Source organism: Asterias amurensis, chromosome 1 (genome assembly GCF_032118995.1).
Source record: "Asterias amurensis chromosome 1, ASM3211899v1".
NCBI lineage: Eukaryota > Metazoa > Echinodermata > Asteroidea > Forcipulatida > Asteriidae > Asterias > Asterias amurensis.
Window position 1 is genome coordinate 6,373,406 of NC_092648.1, and position 19,125 is coordinate 6,392,530.

Sequence of the window (19,125 nt, forward strand, 5' to 3'; positions counted from 1 at the left end):
GTGACTATAAGCTATCACGGGGTAAACTCACTCCGATAAAATGTCCAGAAGAAGACGAAACAACAACGGGTACACAATCTGACACCCGCCACAAAATATGGGAAAAGGCCCCAAAATACCGAACTGTAGACTAAGTTCGAAAATGTCCTTTCCGGAATCTAAATACGCTCTTTAACTGCACTCGCTCAAACGCGAACTCTATCACAAGCTCCTTCCACGAGTTGTATCACAATCACAGAAGTCGTACACTGTAAAAAAATTGGGTAAAAAAATGCCCAACTTTTTACCCATTTAAGGGCGAATAGTGAACTCCTCCAACTTTTGGGCAAAGTTTTACCCATCAAAGTTGGGCGCTCTGATTGCCAAATAATTGGGTAATATTTCATCATCAATAGTTGGGTATATTTTGGTAACCAACAGTTGGGTAATTTTTTGTTTACCCATTTTCTGGGTATTCAATAATTATCAATTACCCACTTATTGGGCGATGATTTTATTCATGATCTAGTTAAAATGTTTAACCTTTTTCGGTGTTATCCAACAAATGGTGAATGTATTTAACCCTTTGATTTACAGTTTCTCCTGTGATACGTCATACAACCAGGCATATAAAATATATTTTCCACGATGGCAAACGGTGGTGAGTTGTGACCTTGGCATCTCTCTCAAAATCGTGAGGGTGCTCAGTGGTTTGTAAATGCTTTGGAAGGTTAGTTTTTAACTAAATACAGTTTGTTTCCTGTTCAGTTGTTGTACACAGTCGTGACAGTTGCAGCGCAAGCAATGCAGTGATAGTTCCATGTATTTCATACACAAAGCAACACAACAAGCAATGCAGTGATAGTTCCATGCATGTATTTCATACACAAAGCAACACAACAACCACGCATACATGCCACAACCGGCGTTGCACATAATGGCATGATAAAACTGAAACTATCACAGTAGTGGCAATGTGTTGCTCGCTCTGCAATTGTCACGACTATGTACGACTGAATAGAAAACACAACTTCATATTTAGTTAAAAACTCACCTTCAAATTGGATCTATATCCACTGGACAACCCCGCTCGTCACAGCTACTCTTCCACTCGCCATGTTGGAAAATATCTTTGTTCTACTGTTTAATGCCCAACTTTTTGGCAACTCTTTAATCGTAGTGCGCATGATCGGACGATTTTGACCAACTAATGTGCATAATTTTAACCAACAATCGAGATTAATTAAAATTACCAAAAAGTTGCCCATTAAATAAGCAAAAGTGTAACCAACAGTTATGATGAATTCAGATTACGAAATATTTTCCCAACACTTGCCCAACTTTTGTTCCACTTTTTAAACAAAGAATGGGCAAACAAAATGTTTGCCCAACAAGACCAATTATTTGTTTTGTTGGGCAATTATCGACCAATAATTGTTGAAGTTACTTTGCCCAACAAATGATTTGACCAACGTTTTTGCAGTGTAGCTTCCACCAGTTTTGCGTAATGTGTCCTCTCGAAAATTTCTCACAGCCCGTATTTAAAGGATTTGTGTGTGGTTTTCTAGAAAGTACTTTACTAGATTATTCTAGATCCTTCATAACAGATAAGCGCCGCCCACAATAGGTCAACGGACTTACACACATAAAATGATTGATAGCGTGTGCACATGCATTACGTAGGCGCTCATAACAATTTGTATAACTATATAACCGCAGTACTACAGTCACAGGTCGTCCACATTCACTTGGGAAAACGTAGTCCGTCTATAAATTAGTCCTAAACACTGTAATAATTTTAAATCACTGTAATTGTCTTAGGTGTTTCCTTATGTTATCTAAGTTAATTGTATTGCTCTGCTGTCATCGGAAACATACTAAGCCCGGGAAGGGACAGTGGTAAGAAAAAAAATATGCAGGGGCTAATTCGTTCGCACGGTTTAGTAATCCGTTCGAAAGAATTAGCAATCCGTTTGAACGAATTAGTAATACGTTTGCACGGTTTAATAATCCGTTCGAACGAATTAGTAATCCGTTCGAACGAATTAGCAATCCGTTTGAACGAATTAGTAATCCGTTCGCACGGTTTAACTAAGGCATGAAATGGCGCTGCACGCATGCGTAAGCGATCCCCTCACAACAACACTTTGCTTCAAGATGGCGGAGGGCAGCGACGCAAGTAAACCTGACGTATCGGATGATGACCGTGTTGGTAAGTTTTTCAATCTTGACCAACACGGTCATCATCAGAGTCAGAACTTGTGTCGCGGCCCTCCACCATCTTGAAGCAAAGTGTTGTTGTAAGGGGATCGCTTACGCATGCGTGCAGCGCCATTTCATGATTTGGCTAAACCGTGCAAACGGATTACTAATTCGTTCGAACGGATTGCTAATTCGTTTAAACGGATTATTAATCCGTGCGAATGGTTTACTATTTCGTTCGAACGGATTACTAAACCGTGAGAACGGATTACTAATTCGTTCGAACGGATTGCTAATTCGTTTGAACGGATTAGTAATCCGTGCGAACGGATTACTATTTCGTTCGAACGGATTACTAAACCGTGCGAACGAATTATTAATTCGTTCGAACGGATTACTAAACCGTTTGAACGGATTATTAATCCGTGTGAACGGAATACTAAACCGTTTGAACGGATTATTAATTCGTTCGAACGGATTACTAAACCGTTCGAACGAATTAGCCCCTGCATATTTTTTTCTTCCACTGTCCCCTCTCGGGCTCCGTAGAAACAAACCGATTTCCGATAAGCAAATCGCGTAGTAATTTTGAGTGAGTGCACTGGCCAGAACTAACACCGTTTCCGCCCATTTTCTTCTCTGCGTTGACGAAGGTCGGACTGCTGATTTTTAGGTAAGTAAAATCTCTTTTCTCTGCTGATATTCATTGTCAGTATCCAAAATGTTACTACATCATTTAACAGACTGTGCAAGTCTCGCGCGGATTTGAACTTCCGGGACCATTGTGGTCCTAACCTTATGGAGTTTTACGTTGGGGAGATTTTGTTTCGTCCATTACTTTAGTTTAATGTAGTTTATGACCATAAAAATGACATATGTTGTTAAAAATGTAATACTAATTAACATCATAATATATGAAACATAAAAACGAAGAAAAACCGATATTTAAACTTGACCTCAGGTCAGGTTACTTGGTAAAAATTAAGAATTTGTGCCCATCTCCGATCACGAAACGTACACAGACGCTTGTTTTGGTCGCGCGAGGTGAAAAGCTTTTTCATTGGTCGTTTAGGCGTCGGCTTCATCTTTAAACTGCGTCACGCGTTTATCTAACGCCCTTGCGATTATCGTGCGTCCGCGTATAAACCAGCTTTGAGTAGTTTCACATTCGGGCGTACATTTACAAATGGGGTTTCAAAAAATTTAAGACCAAACAAACATCCTTGTCCCAGAGTTTTACTTTCGTCTATACATAGACTTTAACCGATAATTGTGTTTGTTTAAAAAGCTAAAACTAATTTAAACAAGCTCTATAGGGTATTTTTGTTGTTCAGATTCAGCATTAAGAATAAATTAAAAGCAAAGATTTGATTCATAACAAAAATAAAGTTCTTCAGTTGTCGTGTTTTCTCGCTCCGGTGTGCGCGAGACTTGCATAGTCTATTGCGGGTTATAGATCACTGGTAGCGATAATTTCTCGCAGTCTGCTTAATGGAAACCGTTATTTCTGTGTAGTTTGGACTCCATTGTATGGTGGCCCTGAAGGGACATCGCACATCGCAAATATCTTTGCAAATATTTGCGATGTCGCAAATATCTTTGCAAATATCTTTGCAAACATTTGCGATGTCGCAAAATAATATCTTTGCAAATATTTTTGCAAATATTTGCGATGTCGCATATATCTTTGCAAATATTTGCGATGTCGCAAATATCTTTGCAAATATTTTTGCAGATATTTGCGATGTCGCAAATATCTTTGCAAATATCTTTGCAGATATTTGCGATGTCGCAAATATCTTTGCAAATATCTTTGCAGATATTTGCGATGTCGCAAATATCTTTGCAAATATCTTTGCCGATATTTGCGATGTCGCAAATATTATTGCATACTTGATCGCATACTTCGTCGCATAGTTTGCATATTTGTGTCCGATATTTTTTCAAGAGCCTAGAAGGCTTCATGACGTCAGAGTCGTGATGATAAAACGTTTTCTTGCGGCAGCCATTTTAATCCTCGGTTACCGTTCAATAAAATGTATAAATTTGGCTCTTTTGAGGGCATTTTACTATTAATAACAACAGTCTTCACCTGATATATCACCCACCGAGAAGGCGAATAATCTGCATCAATGATATTAGGGTAAGTTTTGATATAAAATGTAATTTTTTATGATAATTTACTTCGTGTTAAAAATTACGTATACAAGTACGTGTAACCGACAAACTTAGTGCTGCATCTAATTCGTGAAAACTGTATTTTGGTTTTATTCTCCACATTTACTGATGAATATAGAAGTTCCACTCGGGAATTATTTGACAGGATAATACTGTGAAAGTAGGGCCTGTCTTCTTAACTTGTTTGTGGTTTTATTATTCGTTGGCAGTCATCAAATTCCTTGCCTGCTGATTTGAAAAAAAAAAGTTGTTTTTGTTATTGTTTATTAAACAATAAACCCCCAGGCCAGGCCGAGAGCTGGATAGTGATATAAATTATAAATATTGTGGTTTCGTTCAAGGTAAAAGGTAAATTTTTTTTAAAATAAGCATTACATTAAACACTGTTGTTACTTCGCTTTGTTCTTTTTTTGAGAAAGATTTTGTTTTAGGCCTACTCTATTTATAATAGTATTCTGTTTAGCTGACTGATCATGCTGATGTACCGCTATTAGTATTAGGTATTTAGTAATGAGTTTATTTAATTAGAGTCTTCTAATGGAAATACATTTCTTGGCAACTTAAAAAAGGTTACATAATTCTAAATTATTACATAAATTTAAATATTGGCCATGAATGAATGATAGTGATAAACCTGCATCAAGCAGGGGCTATGGGTTGGGGGGACTTTGCTAGAAGAATATCATTTGCTTCGTGGATTAAGGATTCCAACTTTTTTGTAGAAGAGGACTGGCATTCATCAACGTTACTTGTATTAACTTTCATTGTTTTATTTTATCATGTAGGCCTACAAGTACAATGCACAGCTGGAAGAATGACTGTGCGGTGTGAGGAAAATCACCAGGCCGAGGTTCAAGTCCAATCATCCAATAGGGGCAAAGGGATACTTGAACACTGCATAAATCTATCAGATATGAATCACATAATTGGTTTTTACCTAGACCCAGTAACTGATGGGGCGCTGTACTCCTTTTTTCGAAATTTTGACATCCGACCGATGATGTCAAAATTTCGAAAAATGGAGTACAGCGCCCCAGTTCCTGGGTCTAGTCTTTACCCACATACACCGATGTGTGTTATTAGCACTGTATATTCAGTACTTACCCGAGTTTTGTGAAAAAAATCACAGGCAAATTACTCAGGTGGGATTCGATCCCATGCATGACCTTTGCAATTCTCGAGCAGTTTCGGACTAAACTAGACCACCGAGATTGCCCAGTAGCTGAGGCAGTTCGAATCCTAAATTTTAGAAGCGGATACTGCAAATGATTTAATAGAATATTAAAATTTGATTATTTGATCATACTAAAGCATTGATCATTGATCATACTCAAGCATTGGTTATTTGATCATACTCAAGCATTGATTATTTGATCATACTCAAGCATAGATTATTTGGTCATACTAATAAGATTGTATCCTCTTCTCATTTCAGTTACAAGGATCTGCAGAAAAGCGTCAATGTGAGAAGCGTAACATGTGCTAACCAGTTCCGCATCAAAGCAAAAGACATGTTAGTTCATTTCAGAACAATATAAGAAGTCATCAGTAGGCCTGGACAACAAGTGAAGTTTACATACTCATATCAAATACAGTGTAGTCACGACTTTGACACTATTCGCGACCAATTTTAAACTCCTAAGATTGCGGCAAATGGTTTGTCGCAGGCCCAATAGAGTAAAATTTGTGCTACAACTAAAAAGGATTGAAGTTGTTGGGAATAGTCAAGAGCGACGCAATTGGTTCACCAAGCAGTAGTCGCGACTAATTTTTTAGTAGTCATGGTAGCACGTCGACTATCTGAGTACTTGAAAAATGATATTAATTGTAACTCAACTAGGCAATAAATAGTCGCCACTTCGACACTAGTCACACTAGTCGCTCAGGCTCAGTCATCGGTAGAGGAAATATCACCTGTGATTCAGCAGAAGAAACTTCACAAGTGTTGATTAAGATATAAAGCTCAATTCTAACTCTTTATAAAAAGTAACATAAAGCAAACTGATCTGTCCTTACTTGCTAATTTTTGCTAGCACCTAACTACAGCTGAAAAATACAGGTTAAAAAAAGCTTGACAATTCCGAAATACTAACCTAACAGTTGACAGAAACAATCGTGTTTCTTGACTTTAAAGATCATCATTAGTGCAATGAGTGGGTTAAGTTGTTAAGTACACTAACATTTTCCCAGCTTATAATTGGGGAGAACACAAACAATTATTTATTAGCACCGTCTTTGTAATTTAAAAAAATTATTTTAAAAATCAAGCTGATTTATACTTCTTTTGTTTTAAAGTAACTCAATTTATGATAAAATAAAACTGTCATTGTAGTACAGTAATGCCTTTATGCAGTTTTTACTTGATAGTCAGAGTATGTTATTTCTATTCTAAAAGAATAGTTGTCTGAATACCCCAGTTTTCAAATAACAGAACTTGCCTTTCGAAAATTCCCTGCTTTCCAGTTTCAATGCATTAGGCATGTTGTTGACATATATTACAAAAGTTATGTTTTCAGACCATTTTTGGTCCATTTTGTTGTTGATGAAAACAACCAACACGATGGCTTTCACTAAAATAAATCGTTTTTCAATAAAGAAGCTAAAACAAAACACTAAAGCACACAAAATTGAACAGTGAGCTGTTTTCAAAATTATTATAAAGTTATTGAGGTATTTAAAAAAAATCATCAGAAAGCGAATTTGAGTATGTTACAATACAAATTGTGTGGTTATGTGTTTTGTGGTGGTGTTTATTTTTTATTTTATTTTTTTACAATCATTAAATAAAATGCCTCACACACAAAAAGCAGACGACGCACGTTTGTTCTACTCGTGCATTATTATTATTGTTTTCCCATGATCCACCACGCGGGCCACATGAAGCCGAAGCGGTAACATAGGCCGGCTAGGCAGACCACGGACGTCAACCTCTCTTTGGTCTCATGTAACTAGTGCAAGTTGTAATGGCATAAAACAAAAACCACGCGCGGACTGTATCCGACTATCCACCCGTGTGTACATGTTAATGGAATGAAGACTGGAACCCAAACAACCCCTTAGGCTCTTGAAAAATTTCTCGCTACAAATATGCAAACTATGCGACAAAGTATGCGACAAGGTATGCGATAAAATGTTCGACATCGCAAATATCTACAAATATATTTGCAAAGATATTTGCGACATCGCAAATATTTGCAAAGATATTTGCGATGTGCGATGTCCCTTCAGGGCCACCATACCATTGTCAGAAACTGTTGTGGTGTTAAACTTTGACTAGACTTGTGGCGGTGCTCCCCCGAGATCACTGCTCTCGCGCGAACTGCTGGTTGCCGACTACTACTACTCCCCATTTCATGCTCCTTCGCTGCGCTCATACGCATGAAAAACAGTTTCACTTTATTGTAGGACACACAATAAACACACCTTGAAAACATTATTTAGTTTCAGAATTGATTAAATCATGGGAGTGGGCCGTTGTTAAACTGCATATTGTAGTTCGTACTAAAGTTAGAATACAGTGTAGTTGTAGACAATTAGTACAACAGTTCATTATTAGTAAGTTAGAAGTTAGTACATGTCACCGTTTCTCAAAGATTCATTTGAATCATGGCTCTTTAAGCCCTCCGGGTTTCTACCGGGATCTCTCTCAAATAACCTTCGCAATATAGTTCATTCCAAACAAGTCATATATTATGGTTCCTTGTAAGCCGCCTGTATCGGGTTGTTTAACATTATTTAATAATAATAATAACTAGAGATTGAGAGTTTGTGAACAAACTCAAGGTGTTCGGTTTCCGGGAGTAAAAGCCTGGAGTAAAAAACAAATAACACACCTTGCTTTGTTCTCAAGATTTGTAATAAATGATTCAAATTGCAAAAACTGTCAAAACAACATGATTACGTCATCTTGTAAAAGTGTATGTTTGGTGACGTCATCGGTAATATTTGTTTTAAACCAGACCTTTGCCAGAAATGTATGCTGTGATGGTAAAGCATCAAAGGATGTATATTTCAACCTAAAAGGCAACAAACAACGCCCTTTCAAATCATTTCACAGTCACTTCCGGTTTTAACAGGTCAAAAGGTCAACGAAAGTTCACAAACATATCCATTTCTGTAAAGTACGTAAAGCCCTTTCATATGATATATAGATTGTCAAAAACGCTTATGTAGTTTAGGAAATATGAACTTAGGAAATGGATGATCACTGGAGCGTGACTCTGCTGCACCGCTAATACACTACACGTTGTGTGTATGCTTACGTGTAATGTTTATGCACATACCAATGGGGATTTACGTTGTTCTTAGACGTGAATTTTAAAATTTTCAACCTCTCTTTTGAGCCGGAAGACAACATCAAAATGGGGTTATGTCTGTGGGGCGTTTACGGAGTTTTCAAAGACGATTCCGATGATGTTTCGATTGTAAGAATCCCTCATGTAGATCAAAAGTTATGATTTTTTTTTGAATTAATAAACTTTGAATATTCATAAATCAAGAATTGATGACGTCATCATGACGTAACTCACACGGCTTCTTCTCCTAATAAAGTTTTGGAAAGGCGCTTTTGTTAGCGGACAAGGGACGCTGAGAAGAAGAAGAAGAAGAAGAAGAAGTATGAAGAAAAAGAAAAAAAAAATGAACAAAAATAAGAGGTGTTCCGGGCTGTTGGCCCGAACACCTAATAAAAAAAACCGAACAAAAATAAGAGGTGTTCCGGGCTGTTGGCCCTAATTATGTGACGGTATAGTCCTTTAATGCATAGCCCTGTGCGCAAATTTGTTCCATTACAATACATGTACATGTGTGTACAGTACTGCGTGAGTACGGGCCAACACAGAAAAGCCTGTGTCGAAACCTGACCGCCTTTCCCGCATTAGCATAATATATGTGGCTCACTTCCATGTAGCTAAACCGCAGGTCACAGGTCGTCCACATTCACTTGGGAAAATGTAGTCCGTCTATAAATTAGTCTTAAACATTGTATTGATTTAAAATCAAAGTAATTGTCTTGGGTGTTTCCTAATATTATGTTATCTAGGTTAATAGTATTGCTCTGCTGTCATGGGAAACAAACCGATTTCCTTAATAATAAGTAAGCGGCGTAGTAATTTTTAGTGTGTGTGCGCTGGCCAGAACCGACATCATTCCCACTCAATTCTTGCTCTGGGTTGACGAGCGTCAGACTGCTGATTTTTATGTGAGTAAAATCTCTTATTTTTCTCCGCTAATATTCATTGTCAGTATCCAAAATGTTACTACATCATTTCATTGCGGGTTATAGATCACTTGTAACGATAATTCATCGCAGTGTGCATATTGGAAAATCGTTATTTCTGTGTGTAGTTTTGACTCCATTGTCAGAAACTTTTGTGTGTGGCAAACTTTTACATGAGGATTGTCTGACACACGGCGGCTGTGCGCTGTCTCATTCAACTGATAGTGATGCTCTGTTTTGTTTACCAGTTCGTGACGAGTGGTTGGCTGTTTGGTTACGGTAGTGCTCAGGGATTATTGTGATTATGATTATTATTACATTAAGCTGGATATTGACTGGATATTGATATATATTTAAGTCGGATGTTTGATCGGATATTTGGTCGGATATTTTAATTGATTGGATCGATCTAGTAGTAAGATAAAGCTATACTTTTTTGTCAGCTTTGTGAACTTGGAAATAAATCCAAACCATTTTATAGTCCAGAATTGATTTTGTTTTGATTTGCTTTATTTGAATTTTCTGATCTCTGTGAGTCGGCGTCCTACTTTTAAACAAGTTGTCGGACCACTACAACACTAGGGTCACACCACCCTACCTCTGTCCGTGACAATTATAATAATAATATTAACAATGATTAAATCAAGTTTTTTGTATCATGTGTAAAGTGTTCCTTTCTTTCCTTTGCCAACTCTCTTGCTTCATTGATTGTTTAACTCTATTTAATAATAATAATAATAATAATAATAATAATAATAATAATAATAATAATAATAATAATAATAATAATAATAATAACTTTAATAATAACAATAACAATAACAATAACAATAACAATAACAATAACAATAACAGTAACAGTAACAGTAACAGTAACAGTAACAGTAACAGTAACAGTAACAGTAACAGTAACAGTAACAGTAACAGTAACAGTAACAGTAACAGTAACAGTAACAGTAACAGTAACAGTAACAGTAACAGTAACAGTAACAGTAACAGTAACAGTAACAGTAACAGTAACAGTAACAGTAACAGTAACAGTAACAGTAACAGTAACAGTAACAGTAACAGTAACAGTAACAGTAACAGTAACAGTAACAGTAACAGTAACAGTAACAGTAACAGTAACAGTAACAGTAACAGTAACAGTAACAGTAACAGTAACAGTAACAGTAACAGTAACAGTAACAGTAACAGTAACAGTAACAGTAACAGTAACAGTAACAGTAACAGTAACAGTAACAGTAACAGTAACAGTAACAGTAATAGTAATAGTAATAGTAATAATAATAATTTCTTAGTATATTGCTCAATTTGTGTTCTTATTCTTATACAACTGGATTTGTTACTACACCTGGAATCTACAGGACTTTTTCTGTGTATCCTGGAGTCATCTGAATTGTGAAAATAGTGTTTTTCTGTTAGAAATTTTCACTGTCTCAGCTGAGAATTCTGGTGTATAAAGCTTACACACACTTAGGTGGCTGCATCCTGTGCAGTCATCCACCTAGTCCATGGACATTGTTCGCCCATCTGGGGACAATGGAGGTAAGTATCCTTTTCATTCTCTCCCTGCTTGCTAGACCATTGTACTGTACTGACTCATCTGTGATCAGCTTTGTTCCATCAGCATCAATTGTGTCTGGTGCTTGCATTCTGCCAAAGACACATCTAGGCCTCATCCACCATCGAAGATATCTGAAATGCCCTGTTTTTTACTATGACAACTCCCCAGCCACTTTTCATTTGGAAATTGTGATTTTTGGTGACATTGCTGTAAATCCTGGCCCTGAAGGTGTAAATAACTCAAACTCAGCAGAAGCTAGTCAAAACCCTGCAAATTCCTACTCACGGAACAAGCTTCTCAGTCTCCGCTATGCCCCATCCACACGTGCTACAACTCTGCTGCCTTCCTGTATGTTATCATTACAGAACCTTGGCCTTTTTGTAAATCCCAGCACTGTTTACCGACCTACACATCGTGGTAAAAAAGCTGGTCGCCGTAGAACTGTTCATAATCCCCCTGTACCCGAAGTTACACTCCCTTCTGTTCCAGTACCAGTGACTACTGCCAAATCTCAACTCAGCCTTTGTGTTCTAAACACACAGTCCATCTGTAACAAGTATGACGATTTTGCTGATTTTGTTCTGCAAAAAGATCTGGAACTTGTTGCCGTTTCAGAAACATGGCTGAGACCAGACGACAACTTAACATGTCGTCAGTGTACCCCTGCTGGCTACCACATCCCAAGACCTCACAAGACTGGTGGAGGAGTTGCAATACTGTACAGATCTACTTTATCTGTCTCTGTGAAAAATAATGACGTCCAGTACACAACTTTTGAATCTCTTCATGCTGAAGTTTCCGGAAACTCTAAATCTGTTCGCCTTGTCATTGTATACAGACCTGAGAGGGATTCAAACGGCCAACATGTGACTTTCTCAAGTTTTCTAAGGGAGTTTGAGAATTTGATTTTGGAATATCTGCTTCATCCATCGGAAATCATCATCACCGGTGACTTTAACATTCATGTTGATGACATCCATAACACCAATGCAAACCAGTTTAAGCATCTGCTTCAAGCTTTTGGTCTCACCCAGCATATCCAGGAGCCGACTCATCGTCTCGGTCATTGCCTGGACCTTGTCATAACTCGTGAAATCTCCCCACCAATTGTCTCAAACTTTGTTATTCTACCTGGATTATCTGACCATTATGCAGTCATGTGTAACTTGAGTCTGTGCAAGCCCAAAGTCCCAACCGTCACTATAAAGAGCCGACAATGGAAACAGGTGAATCCTCCCAAAGTGTTCCGCGACATAGGCACTCATTTAGCAAATCTAGAAGTTGATCATGACTGCTTGGATTCCTATGTCAGCCAATATGAGAGTACAGTCAGTGACATCTTGGATAAATACGCACCTTGGAAAACGAGATCAGTCAAGGTCCGAACTGAAGTCTCCTGGTTCAATGATGATATTCGTACAGCGAGAAAGATCTGTCGTCAACTGGAGCGGAAGTGGCGGAAAAATGGCAAATTGGCAATACAACGACAAGAATATCGCAACCTATGTAAAGTAGTTAGGAATTTGATCGACCAGGCAAAGATCATCCATTATTCATCTCAAGTACAATAATCCTCAGGAGATCAAAAGAAGCTCTTCAAGATAATTGGTAAGTTGTTGCTCAAACCCAAAACCCCTGTCCTTCCATCCACCTACAATGACCAGGACTTAGCAAATGAGTTCCAGAAATTCTTTGTCACCAAGATTTCAGACATCCGCTCATCATTTTCATCAGTCCCTTACAACGTGCCGCAGACATTGCCACATCTTCAACCAGAGTGTAGACTATCTGTGTTTGAGCCTGCCACTGTTGCTGAGATTCAAAGGGTTATTATGAAATCTCCTTCAAAATCCTGTGAGCTGGATCCAGTATCAACATCCATGATAAAGCAAAACATTGATATATTTGTACCCTACATCACTAAGCTTGTAAACGAATCTCTCAGTTCCGGTTGTTTCCCCGATAGCCTCAAAGTTTCCTACATCAGGCCGCTCATCAAGAAACCAAACCTGGACAAGGAGATATTCAAAAACTACAGACCGGTTGCAAACTTAAAATATCTTGGAAAAGTCATCGAACGAGTAGTGTCATCACGTATTTCTGATCACATTCATACTTTCAACCTGTCCGACGTGTTCCAGTCAGCATACAAGCCTTTCCATGGGACCGAGGCTGCACTAGTCCGTGTGAGCAACGATATTCTCTCTTCTATGGACAATGGTAACCTTACAGCACTAGTCCTGCTAGACTTGAGTGCTGCTTTTGACACTGTTGATCATAACATCCTTCTCTCTCGGCTCCAGAATCACCTTGGCATAGAGGACACAGCCTTAGCATGGTGCAAATCGTATCTCCACAACAGAACACAGCATGTATGTATTGGCACTGCAATATCCGACCCTGTTGTTTTGAACTACTCTATGCCACAGGGGTCGGTACTCGGCCCGCAGTGGTTTACGCTGTACACTTTACCGATTCGTGACATCATCCTCAAATTTAATCTGAATTACCATGTGTACGCAATCGACACTCAGCTACACATCACGTTTAAATCTTCTCAAGAAAACGCCAATGCATCTATTGCAAGACTTGAGAAATGCATCCAAGAGATTCGACATTGGACACAACAAAACTTCCTGAAGTTAAATGATGATAAGACAGAGTTCCTTTTATTTGGGTCACGTCAACAGTTAACTAAGGTTTCAGTGCCATACATCTCCATCGGTGATGCTCGGATAGCTCCCTCGCTGAAAGCTCGGAACTTAGGGGTTATTTTTGATTCATCGATGACACTTCAGCCACACATCAACAACATTGTTCGTTTATCATCATATCACATCAGGAATATAGGTAAGATTCGCAAGTACTTGGACAAAAGTGCCACTGAAAAGGTCATTCACGCATTTGTTACTTCTCGTCTTGACAATGGCAATGCTCTTCTCTACAGTCTTCCTAACAACCAGATTTCCCGACTTCAACGGCTCCAAAATACTGCTGCCCGCATTGTGACACTGTCTAGAAAATCCTGTTCTATCACCCCCATTCTGAAACAACTACACTGGCTCCCTATCTCTCAAAGAATCATCTTCAAGCTGATGCTCATTGTCCACAAAGCTCTAAATGGCAAGGCTCCCCACTATATTTCTGAACTGCTTCAAGTTTACACTCCATCCAGGAATCTTCGATCAAGTTCCATGCTTCTCCTCATTGAACCCAAGTCTCGACACTCATGGGGTGACAGGTCTTTTTCTGTAGCCGCGCCACGCATCTGGAACTCTCTACCACTTAATCTTCGATCTTGTCTTTGTACCGCAAAATTCAAGTCTCTTCTCAAAACTTATCTTATGTCACAGGTTTTCAATGACTAATTTTGTTGTGTCTGTTTTTCTTTGTGTTGTGTTTTTGTTTTTGTTTTGTTTTGGTTTACTGCGCCTTGAACACCCAGCAGGGTGGATATGTGCGCATTACAAGTCTTATTATTATTATTATTATTAACAACAACAACAACAACAACAACAACAACAACAACAACAACAACAACAACAACAACAACAACAACAACAACAACAACAACAACAACAACAACAACAACAACAACAACAACAACAGCAACAGCAACAGCAACAGCAACAGCAACAGCAACAGCAACAGCAACAGCAACAGCAACAGCAACAGCAACAGCAACAGCAACAGCAACAGCAACAGCAACAGCAACAGCAACAGCAACAGCAACAGCAACAGCAACAGCAACAGCAACAGCAACAGCAACAGCAACAGCAACAGCAACAGCAACAGCAACAGCAACAGCAACAGCAACAGCAACAGCAACAGCAACAGCAACAGCAACAGCAACAGCAACAGCAACAGCAACAGCAACAGCAACAGCAACAGCAACAGCAACAGCAACAGCAACAGCAACAGCAACAGCAACAGCAACAGCAACAGCAACAGCAACAGCAACAGCAACAGCAACAGCAACAGCAACAGCAACAGCAACAGCAACAGCAACAGCAACAGCAACAGCAACAGCAACAGCAACAGCAACAGCAACAGCAACAGCAACAGCAACAGCAACAGCAACAGCAACAGCAACAGCAACAGCAACAGCAACAGCAACAGCAACAGCAACAGCAACAGCAACAGCAACAGCAACAGCAACAGCAACAGCAACAGCAACAGCAACAGCAACAGCAACAGCAACAGCAACAGCAACAGCAACAGCAACAGCAACAGCAACAGCAACAGCAACAGCAACAGCAACAGCAACAGCAACAGCAACAGCAACAGCAACAGCAACAGCAACAGCAACAGCAACAGCAACAGCAACAGCAACAGCAACAGCAACAGCAACAGCAACAGCAACAGCAACAGCAACAGCAACAGCAACAGCAACAGCAACAGCAACAGCAACAGCAACAGCAACAGCAACAGCAACAGCAACATCAACATCAACAGCAACAGCAACAGCAACAGCAACAGCAACAGCAACAGCAACAGCAACAGCAACAGCAACAGCAACAGCAACAGCAACAGCAACAGCAACAGCAACAGCAACAGCAACAGCAACAGCAACAGCAACAGCAACAGCAACAGCAACAGCAACAGCAACAGCAACAGCAACAGCAACAGCAACAGCAACAGCAACAGCAACAGCAACAGCAACAGCAACAGCAACAGCAACAGCAACAGCAACAGCAACAGCAACAGCAACAGCAACAGCAACAGCAACAGCAACAGCAACAGCAACAGCAACAGCAACAGCAACAGCAACAGCAACAGCAACAGCAACAGCAACAGCAACAGCAACAGCAACAGCAACAGCAACAGCAACAGCAACAGCAACAGCAACAGCAACAGCAACAGCAACAGCAACAGCAACAGCAACAGCAACAGCAACAGCAACAATAACAATAACAATAATAATAATAATAATAATAATAATAATAATAATAATAATAATAATAATAATAATAATAATAATGATCACATCAAGTTTTCTAGATCATGTGTAAAGTGGCACCTCTTGATTCATTTGAATCATGGCTCTTTATAAGCCCTCCGGGTTTCTACCGGGATCTCTCTCAAATTAAACTTCGCATTATAGTTCATTCCAAACAATTCATATGATGGTTCCTTATAATCCTCCTGTATCGGATTGTTTAAAGTCACCTGGAAGTGGTATTTTTTCAAAATAAAGCTAATGTCACTAATATATGTGTTTTGATGAGTTGAATGTGAATAAACAGTTAACTAAGGTTTTAAAAAATCAGTTCTTATGTTATTTACAAATTTAAGAGTAGACCCCGACCCGAGAGGGCGCTGTTCGTGACGTCAATCGAGGCAGACTTTGCCTGTAAAGCGTAGAGTAAACACAATTGCAAAGTACATGTACGGACCAAGTCGTGAGTTTGCACGTTTCAAAAAATTTTTTTTTGTTTTTTTCCGGCAAAGCCGACCAGGTGTATTGCTGCTGAATGCAGAAAAAACACTTTTTGAAATGTACCAACTCACGACTTGGACGTACTTGTACTTTGCACGTGTGTTTACTATACGCATTGCAGGCAAAGTCTGCCTTGAATGACGTCACAAAAGGGGTAGGCGGAGTCAGCCCCCAAACAACTTTATATATTTTTTAAACATATAAATCGTGACAAACAATTACTAAAACTAAAAAAATTGTTTTATTGTTCGTAAGCATATACTCTTATGTTTGAAAGAAAAAAAATTATATTTCCAGGTGACTTTAACTTTTGATAATTATACCGATTATTCTATATATTAAATGATTGCATTGGGTAAAAGTAAATTTTTATGTACTTGAAAACACTCTTGATATCTCTCGAATTTATAGTTTTATATTAACTATAATCGTACATAGCTGATACTGTAAGAATTGCTCAGAAAGTGATAAAAGCATGAAACTTGGCACAAGTATTCTTCAACCCATACTGATTATTTTTAGGGTCGGAGCCATTAAAAAAAAGGAATTTTCCTTAGCAACGGTTGCTAGGTAACTCATTTACCCTAGCAACGGCGCTTTTAAGCCTCCCTAGTGCAACCGGATAGCCTTGTCCCATGTTCCAGAACACCACAACTATCAGTGGACATGTTTCAAAGACAGTCAGTGTCATCAGGAGACAAAACAATACTGTAAGTGTCACCAGAAAACAAAAGAAACAATTGTTTTGTTGCTAGGGAATGGATAAACAGAACAAGTAGTCTATCCACTGTTTGTTAGAATGTTGCTTCTATTTCACATTGCCTCTTGGTCTAGAGAAGAGAATAATTAATGGGTAAAATAATTTTTAAGGTTGTCATAATTGTTATACAAAACAAAAAATTTAATATTTAGTTGCTTAGTAACATTTTTACCATAGCAACCATCCGAGTTTACAAAGAAGACTGCCTGTGAACACAGGTTTCACTTTCACTTAACTCATTTATTCTAATACTGAAAAGAAATGTTTACCTTATACCAGGAGAGCAATGGTATTTTACACCTTAAGCCTACATGGAATCCAAACATTGTTGCTACGTACTAAATCAAAGGTATCAAAAAGAATTGATAATAAATAACACTTAACAGTGAAGTATAGCCCTTTGGCCCTTTCACACTATACAATGTATATCTTATCCCTGTGTGAAACAGCCCCAGGATGCCCCGGGACTTGTTTTACCCTGCGATGACCCCATCTCACTTTCACACTGTGTATTCCATGTGGTTCCGGTTGCATGTTTAAAGAACAACCCAGGATTTTACGGCTTATCCCTGCTCCAGAGCAGTTGGAGCAGGGGTGGCTTTTCACCAAGGTTTGCCCATTTGCAGCGGTAGGCAGACTAGGGCAGACTGAGGAAAAAGCAACCATAGTGTGAAAAGGCCGGCCGTTAATCCCTTGGGGCAAAACCCCGGGGAATAGAGTAGTGTGAAAAGGGCTTGGCTCCGAAACGAGTCGGTGTGGTCTCGACCAGCAAAGTATTATAAAGCACAATTGGGCAGAAAGTTTCCAAGCATCCAATATGTTGATTGTTGATCGTTGATGCTTTGGAGTTGTCTGCTGGCTGGATTCGTTTGCGCTGGTGTGTATCAGTATGGTGGTCAGCTGCTGCTGGAAATGTCATTGATGAAGACAATGAAGTGTTTTTATGCTGCACTATAAACACATGGCGCAGGCCTTCGGGATCAGGCTGAGGTGAGGAGAGGTTTCAAGTCTCATGGCGATGAAGACTCTGGCGGTGCTGGCAGGCTTGAGCAGCTGGAAGCTGGTAGTACAGATCTCTACACATGAGCGGCTTGGGAGTGATGGCCTTACGCATCTGGAGGACGACGTGTGTGTGAGGTCTTTCCCAATTGACCAGGCACCGCCTGCCCCAATCAGGGGACGCCCCAATAAAAGGCGGGGTAAAAAAAGCTCGTCCGCCCTTTTTCCTGGCTGGCAGGCCACGGCCAGCGGGACTCCAACTTGTGGGAAGAATACACAGAAAGGAAAACGAAATCAAGTTTTAACTAAACGGTTAATCCTAGGAACCTGTGTTCAAACTCTCTTAGATTCTGAAACTAGACCCTGGAGACGTACAGCCCTTCTCAACAGAGAGCTCTCTCGGTACTCCATAGACATTGCAGCACTTCAGGAAACTCGTCTAGCTGGGTCAGGCGAGCTCAAAGAAAACAACTATACTTTGTTCTGGTCGGGAAGAGAAGTTGGAATGAGGCGAGAAGCAGGTGTTGGTCTTGCAATCGCAAACAGCATAGCCAGAAACCTAACTACCTTCCCAAAGGCAATCTCAGACAGGCTGACGATATTAAAGATCAAAATAAACGACAAAACTCCCCTTCATCTTCATATTATTAGTGCTTATGACCCAACACTTCCCAGCAGCGAGGACTCTAAACAGCAGTTTTATGAAGATCTCTCTCGGTTGTTGCGAGGCATCCCACTCCACGACAAAGTCATCTGTTTGGGTGATTTCAACGCACGGGTTG

The 19,125-nt window shown here is 39.3% G+C and overlaps 1 protein-coding gene across 1 annotated transcript in view; it reads left to right on the top strand.

Moving 5' to 3' along the window:
• Nucleotides 1-9,518: 9,518 nt before the first annotated feature.
• LOC139944270 (uncharacterized) overlaps nt 9,519-19,125 on the top strand; it is a 44,988-nt gene continuing 35,381 nt past the window's right edge. Inside the window, exon 1 of the mRNA XM_071941259.1 lies at nt 9,519-9,559. The gene's annotated coding sequence lies outside the window, so the exon portion shown is untranslated. The remainder of the gene's footprint in view (nt 9,560-19,125) is intronic.